This window comes from Heteronotia binoei, chromosome 13 (genome assembly GCF_032191835.1).
Source record: "Heteronotia binoei isolate CCM8104 ecotype False Entrance Well chromosome 13, APGP_CSIRO_Hbin_v1, whole genome shotgun sequence".
Classification (NCBI taxonomy): domain Eukaryota; kingdom Metazoa; phylum Chordata; class Lepidosauria; order Squamata; family Gekkonidae; genus Heteronotia; species Heteronotia binoei.
The window spans coordinates 34,554,220-34,564,580 of NC_083235.1; positions in this window are offsets into that span (position 1 = coordinate 34,554,220).

Here is a 10,361-nt window from a genome sequence, read left to right on the forward strand (position 1 = left end):
CCCCAAATGGCATGTATCCCTTAGAGTGCACAAAGAACTCTGGATTGATGCAGTAAGTTTACTCCTTTCTGGCACCACTTTGTTCCTCCATTCATTTGAGAGGAAGGAATGTATCTCCAGGGCATTCTTCATTAAAATCACTGGGGAATCTCTTGTACACAAAAACTCTGTGTGTACATCTGCAAACAATATTGTAATAAACAAGTGTAACTAATTTTTTTAACTTTATTTTTATTACGTTTATTTAAAACATGCCACATACATTTTTGTCATTATTCAGTTGCACAGTCGAGTCTGACTCTTTGCGACCCCATGGACCAAGTCACGCCAGGCCCTCCTATCTTCCACCATCCTCTGAAGTCTCCTCAAATTTGTGTTAGTCACTCCACAAAAAATGGGGAAGGGACAGGGGGGAAAGGCAAAGCATTCTAGGATGTGGAGTAAATTTTAACAGTAAAATCCATAAAAACAAAAACTTTTACAGTCAAGAGCAATATCAACAAAAAATCAAGGTAGGAAGGGTCAACGTTGCATTGCAAGTTTTAACATAACATTCCCCCAACAAGTGTAACCAATTGATTAAGCTCACATATAAAAGGCTGAAGAGAGGAAGAAAGTTCCTTTAACTGTTGCAGTGTTGGATCTTTCCTACCTCACCACCCCAGTTCATAATGGGAGACATTGGAGGGTGAGATGTTACAAGCAAAAGTTGATTTTCAAGAAGCATAATCTGTTGGATGGGGAGGGACAGCGGCATGGTATAGCCTGATCTTGTCAGATCTTGGAGGCTTAGCAGGGCTAGTACATGGATGGGAGACTGCCAAGGAAGACTCTGCAGAGGAAGGCAATGGCCAACCACCTCTGCTTCTCACTTGCCTTGTGAGGGTTATCATAAGTCTGCTGTGACTTGACAGTACTTATGTAAGTAATCAGTTGTGGGGTGCAAATAAAAGACAAAAGAATGCAAGCTCTGGTGGGAACAAATGGTTTACTTGATTAACTCTTTAGAGAAGTGATTCTTTGCTATGAGAAGCAAAGAGAGACAATTCCTTTGTGTGTAGAGGGACTGTCCTCACAGGACTGGATCCAACTATCTACTTGTGCAAGGCTCTTTGCCCCTTTCCCCTGGGCCATGGGACCCACATGGGCCAGTAGGCACATAGATCAGTGGACTGCAGTGAGGAAAGGGACAAAAATACATTCCTGTCTCTCTCCTCTGCCCCCAGTAGGGCTTACCCTTGACTGTCTGGCACCCTAGGCAAGGCTAACTTCTGGCACTGCCCCCCCTTCCACTGATAATATCACTGAGTCACATGGAGGGCACCCAATTTGTTGCCCCCAGAAGGCTGGCACCCTAGACAATTGCCTAGTTTGCCTAGTGGCAGGGCCGTCCCTGGCCCCCAGGCTGCTGGAAAAGAGACCATAGGACCAGTTTCGCATCTCCCCTTCCTGCCCACATGTGTCCTGTGACCCCAGGAATCCACTTCCTTGTGGTTGGAACTGCTGAGGGGAGGAAGGGAGAAAGCAGGGAAGATCCACAACCATCAGTGCCTTCTGCTGATGGTTTGCTTGATCCACACCATGGTATCAGCACACCTACTATGACACTCTGGTGCTATAACATCATTACATGTATGTACTTATATGAGTAGACACTGGAAGACTATAGCATCATTACATGCACAGATGCAGGGCAATGAAGCTTGTGCTTCATCACAGCACACCTTTCCTGAATTCAATGGCTGCCATAAGCTCTTTCTTTCACAAAGCATTTATTCATTATTAAGACACTTTGAAAAAGAATGCTTTGTATTTGCAGCCACAACAAACCCTATGGGGGCAAATAAGTCATTAGCAACTTGAAAGAGAAGAAAATTAAAACATAAGGCATTTCCCCCTTCTAGCTTGATCTTTGGGATATTATTGCAGGTGACGTCTGGGTGTGGACTTTGGATGGAGGGCAGGAGGCAGAAAAAAGGAAAAGGCACAACACGCTTTTGATGTTGAGACACAATATGAAAAGTGTTATCATCTTGCCTGGAAGGAAAATACAGCACCTTTCAGCATATGGCTGTTCCATTTTGCTTTGATGATGGGAATTTTGGCTTGCTATAAACATTACTCTCATTTTACCTTTCCCACACAGATTGGTGAAAAGCTAAATTTCCCGTCAGCATTACACACATAAACATTTAGTTAAATAATATTAACTTAAGCTGCCTAGCATTTGAGAGTGTGGGTTGTAGGCGTCCTATGAATGTTCTCAATTTCAATTACTCACCTATCCCTTCATTGGAAGCAGCGTTTTGTCTGAGTTCAGCAGTGCATGAAACATCATTTGGCCAGATAAATCAGAGACATTGATGTGGCTGGGAAGACAATAAAAGATACTGAAATAATGGATGAATAAACTCCCTTAACAGCTTCATGTTAAATCCATGTTAGTCTGTAACAACCAGAGAGGTAAAGAACAATGTGATGTTGAGAAAAAAGGGATTAAAAAGACATTTTACAAACATTTTAACTAAATAAACTAGTGTCACATCTTTCTTGAGACTGGTAGATGTTAGGTTTTAAAATCTCCTCCTTTGTTTTAGACACCAAAAGTTGCAGATACATTCTGCCCCCCACACCTCAAAATGAGACACAAGAAACCAAAGATGTATTTGTTTGTTCATTTGTGTTATTTCTAGTCTGTCTTTTTTCGCAAGGTGACCCAAGCCAATATGGTTTAGTCTAGATGTATTTACTAGCATAACATTTAAAAATTCTTTCTTTCCTTCCTTCTGTTTCTCCAATGGCCTGTAACATTGTCCTCTGCTTTTGTTATTATCACAAGAACCCTGTGAGGTAGGTTGTGACCCAAGATCATCCAGTGAGCTTCCATCCATGGCAGAGTGCGGATTCAAACCTGTCCCTCCAAGCTCCTACCCCCACTATAACCACTGCGCCATGGTGGCTCTCCAGCATCATTCTAATATGACACCCGGAGAAAGATGAAAACAATCCATTTTTAAATGCCAGAGGACAGGGAGCGATGCAGACCATACGACCCCTGTAGTTGTTAGTAGTATATAAATTGGTATATCTGGTAAACAGCCTGAAGGATCTAAAGATGGAGTTTTTATAAGCCAGCCACTCATTAGCTGTGTGCCGTGGAGGCTGGGAGGACTCCCTTCAGTGCCAAACAACATCAGCCATGTCTTAGTTACTTTTTTGCTAGGGGGAGGGGGGAGGAAGAAGATAAAGTTTGGCACATCTCAGCACTGTGGAAGCCAGAAGAAACAAAGCCAGAAGCAATATAGGCTGAGTTTGGAGCCAGGCTGTTGTTGCCCTGAAAGTAAACCATGGAAGACAGCCAGTGTGGTTAAAATGTTGAAGTAGGGTCTGAGAGTCAAACCCCATTCTGCCATGGAAATTCATGAGGGGACAATGGGCCAGTCTCTTTTAGCCTAACTCATATCACAAGGTGGTTGTGGTGGAGATAAAATGGAAGAGCAGAGAACAATGTTTTAAGCTGCTTAGGATTCCTTATTAGGGAAGAAAACAGGGCATAAAGCTACAAACAAAGTGAAAATAAATGTCGGGAAATATGGAATCTTTTTACTCTGAGGAGTTCAATTTAAGCTGAAGATCTTCAGGTTTGCGGACATGAGTTCATAATAGATAGCTCACTGAAAATGTCAAGACAGTGTGTGATTGTAATAAAAAAGGAGGGGGGGTAAAAATTAATTTTTTTTAAAGCTATGCTTTTTATTAGGAATTATTAGGAAGGGAATTGAAAATAAATCAGCTGGTATCATAATGCTCCTGTATAAATTGATGATGTGGCCTCATTTGGAGTATTGTATACAATTCTGGTCACCACACCTCAAAAAAGATATTATAGCACTGGAAAAAGTCCAGAAAAGGGCAACTAGAATGATTAAAGGGTTGGAACACTTTCCCTTTGAAGAAAGGTTAAAAAGCTTGGGGCTTTAGCTTGGAGAGGGGTGACATGATAGAGGTTTACAGGATTATTCATGGGATAGAGAAGGTAGAGAAAGAAGTACTTTTTTACCCAAATGCTAGTGTCCCCAATGAAATAACATCACTTCCAGGTGATGTCATCTCGCCAGACATGCATTGCACACACAAGAAACATCCCGATGGGAGCCAGGTAAAACCTGGTAACCTTAGGAATTGTATTAAGTCCCACAGAGTATTTGGCAGTTGTCTGAAGAAGCTCACAAAACAGTTCTCTGGATGAAGGGGGCATGTGAGGAGGAGGGCAGGAGAGAATGAGCAAAAGCTGTTGCCTTTAGCCACTGAGGTGGCTAATTGGAAGACAAGCAGGGGAGGATGTGTAGGAGCCTCCAGCCAACCTCACTGCTGAGGCAGTGACACTCCTCCCACCCCCACCAAGATGGTGCTGCTGAAAGTGGGCCAGGGATGGTACATAGGAGGGGGAATAGGAGTTATCGCTGACCCCCAACCAAGGCAGCAGTGTGTTAGGCAAGCAGGGGGAGGAGGAGCAGAACTCCAAGCTGTTGTGGGAGCAGCATGGTGAGTGGGGAGGATGGGAGATGCACCCTCCCTAAATAGTTTGTTGTTGTTGCTTTTTTTTGCTGTCAAGTCACAGGTGGCTTATGAAGACCCTTGGTGGTATTATCAAGGCAAAAGTTGTTCAGAGGTGGTTTGCCATTGCCTGCCTTTGGATCACAACCCTGGGATTCCTGGAGGTTTCCCATCCAAATATTAGCCAGGACCAACCCTGCTTAGATTCTGAAGTCTGATGAGATCAGGCTAGCTGGGGCTATCCAGGTCAGTATTCCTTAAATCAGGGGTGCCAAACATCCAACCTGGGGGCTAAATCAGGTCCCCAGAGGGCTCCTATCAGGCCCCCGAGCAACTGGCTGCCATCTGCTTCTTTCTCCCTTTCTCTTGCTTTCTTATGTATAATAGCTTGCTTTATAAGGCTTGCTCAATCATACAGGAGCTACAGAGCAAAACTTCTATTTTCTCCATTGGCTGAGCCACCTCCCTTTCGGTGGAAGGGGGGGAAGCAGAGCTTGTTTTTCCAGGCTCTCTTAATCACACAGTAGAACTACTGAGCCAAGTCTCTCTTCCTTCTATGGGCTGAGCCTCCCCCCCCCCAAGTCCCCTAGGGAAGGAAGGAAAGAACCACAGCTTCCTTTGCCCAGTTCCATGGATCCCATGGGAGAAATACAAAGAAAGCACCTTTAAGTCTAAGAGTGCTAACATTTTAAGCATGTTTTAAGGGTTTTTTTTTAATCTTTAATTGTGTTTGTCTGTGTCTTTTATAAAGTTTATATCTCTGCCACCTAATCTTCAATAGGTATACACATGGCCTGGCCTGACATGGCCTGACTCAACCTGACTTGGCCTGGTCAGACAAGCTCTCATTTATGTCAGATTCGGCCCTCAAACCAATGAGTTTGTCACCCCTGCCTTAAAGAGTACACATATTTATTTAACACGTTTATATACTACCTTTCCATTAATGATCTAGTTCTAAAATATGGGGAGGCCAGGGACCTGTGGCTGTGCTCCCTGCAGTATGAACCTTCTCCAATTTCAGTTTAGCATTTCTAACTTACCCCTCCCCACCCCCATTTCATTTTATCTTTGTCGCTGTGCTTGTTATTACAATCGTCTACAACGATTACACCTCTTCCCACTTCTAGAGGTATACTGAGGAGTAATTCTCAATATCACTTGTTTTCTTGCATATGTGCATGAGAGAGAATCACAAGAAAAAGTCAACAAGACCAGTTCTTCATGCTGTTTATTGGAGACACAGCAGGCAAGTCAGAACTTTTATCAATAATCAAAGTACAGTAAGTGGTAGCAAGTTACCTTTTAAAATTATACAGAGTTTTAAAGCACAAGATCATCCATTATACATACTAAAGAGATTAAATGGAGTTGTGTGGGACATGAAAATTACTGCATAAATGTGAGAAACTGTGAGAAACATAAGCATGTTTATTTGATTTGAATAGACCCTTTTTACAGTTGATGACCCTCCCCAGGACCTTTTTTGTAGAAAAAGCCCAGCAGAAGCTAATTTGCATATTAGGCCACACCCCCTGATGCCAAGACAGCCGGAACTGCATTCCTGTGCGTTCCTGCTCAAAAAAACCCCTGACCCTCCCAACTTGGTTGCTGTATTCAGGCCCATGACTCTCTGTAAGATTACCAACCGCTAGATGGGGCCTAGAGTTCTCCTGGAATCACAACTAACCTCCAGGCTACAGAGACCAGTTCCCCTCTGGAGAAATGGCAGCAAGTAGGGCAGACTGTGTAATATACCATAGAGCCTTTCCTCTGTAGAAGTCCTAGAGTGACATCGTATTTATGCTGAGGCCCGCCTCCCTTCCAAGTACCGCTCCCAAATCGCATGTTAATCATTCTTATCTCAGTCTTCTAAAACTTTTCCAATTTTCCTTAACATTCTTTGTGAATCTGTACTGATCGGAACTGCTACCACAGAAGATCTAAATATGTGTATGGTTCTAAATAAATCACTTCTTGGCACCCTAAAATACTCTGCAGTACAAATAAAGGGTCTAACCCACCTGTCATTTATATCTGTGGCAAATTTTCACTGATTTAATAGGATTATCTGGACAGCACTCATAATTAAGAAGAGCCACATTAAAAACAGTGAAGTACTTAGCTTCTTTATGAATGTTTAAAGACAGAAACTTATTTTAAAAAGACAAGATCCCAGGATCATTAACAGCTGGTGCAATATTTTTTTTTAATAAGAAAACAGTTTCAAAAACATTTCCCCCCTTGCATTATTTTTAATATAGCATTTTCCAGCTCTTTGCAATGAACGTCACTGTGGAAATTCTGTACTTATCATTAATTCTGTCCATCACAAAACATGTACAAGCAGACACGATACATTACCCTGTAGGAAAGTGCATTTAACAAGCTTTGGTGATAATCTCTGCCAGCTCATTTGACCATTTACATATCAAAAGAATGCTGTTTACAAGGTATTAGCCCACAGCAGAAAGTCAGGAGCCTCAGTATCACTGGATACAAGGGAGGCTGTGGCAGCATATTGTAGTTTGTGGTATGCTTACAAAGCAAGCCTGCTACTTTGGAGCCTGTGTCATCAACATAGGCAGCAACTTCCATTGCAAAACACAAGCACAGCAGTGCCTATACAAAGTCCTTTCACTGAACATAAATGGGCAGGAGAATAGCAGAGCTCCACTCTGAGGCTGCGGTCAGACAGGAGGCTTGGTGCAATCTGGGTGTGCCTCTAAGTGCACCAGGTTAAAGTATTGCAGGAAGGACCAACCAGACAGCACACCCTGTGGCAGTTTCCCTGTGAACTCGCTTAGTGATGAGGCATCCACCTTACCGCAGCTCCTTGACCACAGAGCATGCTGTCAGGTTGGTTTCTTTAAAACTGATAGGTGCATGTGCATATGCACTCAGGCACTTATGAGCATATTGGCAGTAACTTTTTTAAAAGCTGCAGAAATGGATCTGTGAGTTCAGACTTTGTGAAAGGGCAGTTCAGACGCCTGGAAACATGAAGTGGAAGTGCTACTAGCCATAAATACTGGACTTTCCCCAGTGCCTAATTATTCAACTTCCAAAGCACAGCAAGCCTTGGTGTCAATGACAGGACATCAGAAGGCAAATGTTGTTGTCTGATCGAGCCCTTTAAATCCTTTAAAGGTAACACTAGTATGTCACGTCAAACTGTTAATCTGACCGCAGTCTGATTTTCTTTTTCTGACATTTCCTCTAATTAAGAAGCCGGTAGGCTTTCCAGACTCTGCAGCAGCCTGGGATGGTGGCTGCTGGGTTTTGTCATGCATCTGCAGAAGTCTTCACCCATATCCTAATTAATTTTTCAGACCCCAAGTCTTAGGGCTGGGCAAAACCTCTGCCTGAGGCCACAGAGAGGAATGGACAATCAATATTATTGGTACTGAGCTACATGAGTCATTGGTCTGAGCCACAATAAAAATAGTTTCTGATGTGAAAGATATGAGATTTTCACTCCTGGCAAATGATTCACACATGATTTTTCACCAAGCATCATGTGAATCTATCTCAAGACAGGTATTTAGTAGAGGGTACAGTCTACCAAGCACTGATTTAGAACAATGATGGATAAACTGCACATAAAGGCTTTACTTCACAAAAGCTGGTATTCTCCTTGCCATTGGATAGCTATATGGATTAAGAACAGAGAAATGAATTTTGAATCTCACCATAGCCACTGGTGTACTGAGGTAGCCTTGGGAAAGTCACAGATTTGGATCATGCCTACATTTCCATGGGACCATTTTTGCTGATTCCAGCTTCCTGAAATGCTGCTTTGGGGCAGGAGGGACTCCTAAGGATAGTTTAAGGGGGGAATTAGAGGTCTCTCACAGGAGGGGGGATTGGTGAAAATCTCTCCCCCTAGCACCAGTGGAAATCTAGGTGGGATTCAAGCCATAATCCCTCAGGTTATGTTTCCCATCAGTAAAATGGGAAGGGACAATGGCTCAGTGGTAGAGCATCTGCTTGGTAAGCAGAAGGTCCTAGGTTCAATCCCCAGCATCTCCAACTAAAAAGGGTTCAGGCAAGTAGGTGTAAAAAACCTCAGCTTGAGTAGACAATACTGACTTTGATGGACCGAGGGTCTGATTCAGTATAAGGCAGCTTCATATGTTCAATGGGACCAGTAGCAGCATCACAGATGTCTTGTGCAAGCAAAAAGATAATGATTGCAATACACTGTGCAGTTTGAAAATGTTACCAAAACAATTAATAACCGTAATTTTTTTTGTGTGCGACAGCTGATAGAATGAGTTGGATCTCATAGGCCCACTCTGCTCGTAGTGGTTCTTTCATTGGGCATAAGAAGGCTCCCACACTGAGGCAAGAAGTTCTTCCACCGAAAATTTATTGCATCTATACAAGATTTCTTGCACCAAAGGAAAGAGCTCAGTACTATCAAAATGGCACTATTTACTGCTTTAAATATTCTTTTCCTTTTATTTCTAATGTCATTTGGCTTTGGTCTTAGGGGCCTTGTATTTTAAAAACATTATTTGAAAATCTGCACCGCTTCTGATCGATATGAAACATTTATATCCTGTTGCCTGTGAAGAATGAGGTGCCAGAGCTACATGAATGTCCATGATGACAACATGCACCAGCCGCATTACCAGTACTGGGGTGGCCACACTGACACCTAGCTGCAACGGAAGTGGCATGCCCACCAGTTCCATAACTAGTAGCACTGGGCCTCTGGGCACTTCTGAAGGCATTGCTACCACTGGTGGAGTTGTACCCACCACTTTTGCTGCCCTCTTCACCTCCAGGGATGCACTGCTTACCCACACTCCTAGAAGTATATCCCACTGGGTAGCAGTCTACATTTCCATGGATTTGTCCCATCCCTGGACCTTCATGGTTACATTTTCTGTTTCTGCTGCTGAAACCTCCACTTAGAGAGCTATATCCGACTTCACTGCTAGGGTCATCTAGTTTGCTTGCGGTTGGGACCACAGCTGCAACAAAGAACATGCCCAGTGATTATAGTATACCAAAACTAAAAACTTTGCAAGATAATATTATATATTAAGGGTTGACTGAATGCCCATTTTGCATAAATAAGGTTAACAGTCCAATATCTCCAGTTAAACTATTTCTGATAGCAGGACTGGGACACACCTCAGCCTTAAATCCTGGAGAGGTTCTGCCAGGCTTGAAAACAAACCATGAAGCTGGATGCACATATAGAGCCAGTTTGGTGTAGTGGTTAAGTGTGTGGACTCTTATCTGAGAGAACCGGGTTTAATTCCCCACTCCTCCACTTGCAGCTGCTGGAATGCCTTGGGTTAGCCATAGCTCTCACAGGAGTTGTCCTTGAAAGGGCAGCTGCTGTGAGAGCCCTCTCAGCCCCACCCACCTCACAGGATATCTGTTGTGGGAGGAGAAGATATAGGAGATTGTAAGCCACTCTGAGTCTCTGATTCAGAGAGAAGGGTGAGGTATAAATCTGCAATTCTTCTTCTTTGTATTATTTTAGGATGCCATTTTGGAATGCAACCCAATATAAAAATCTCCCAGCAAGTAGAAATCAAGGACAGCAGGGGGGAAAGTTCTGGCTTTGTCCTTTTTGTTCTGTGTTATTTTTCTTCTTTCTGAGTTTACCCCCCCCCCCCGCAACAAGTCCAACATCATTCTGTTGCTTCATATGTTCATATATAAAGTACAATTTTTGCAGCTCCGAAAAGGAAACTGTATAATTACTTACCTATATTCACAGGGTTCTCAGAAATTAATCTGTTAGAGAAAATTATTTATGATAAGTTATGTGACAAACCAGG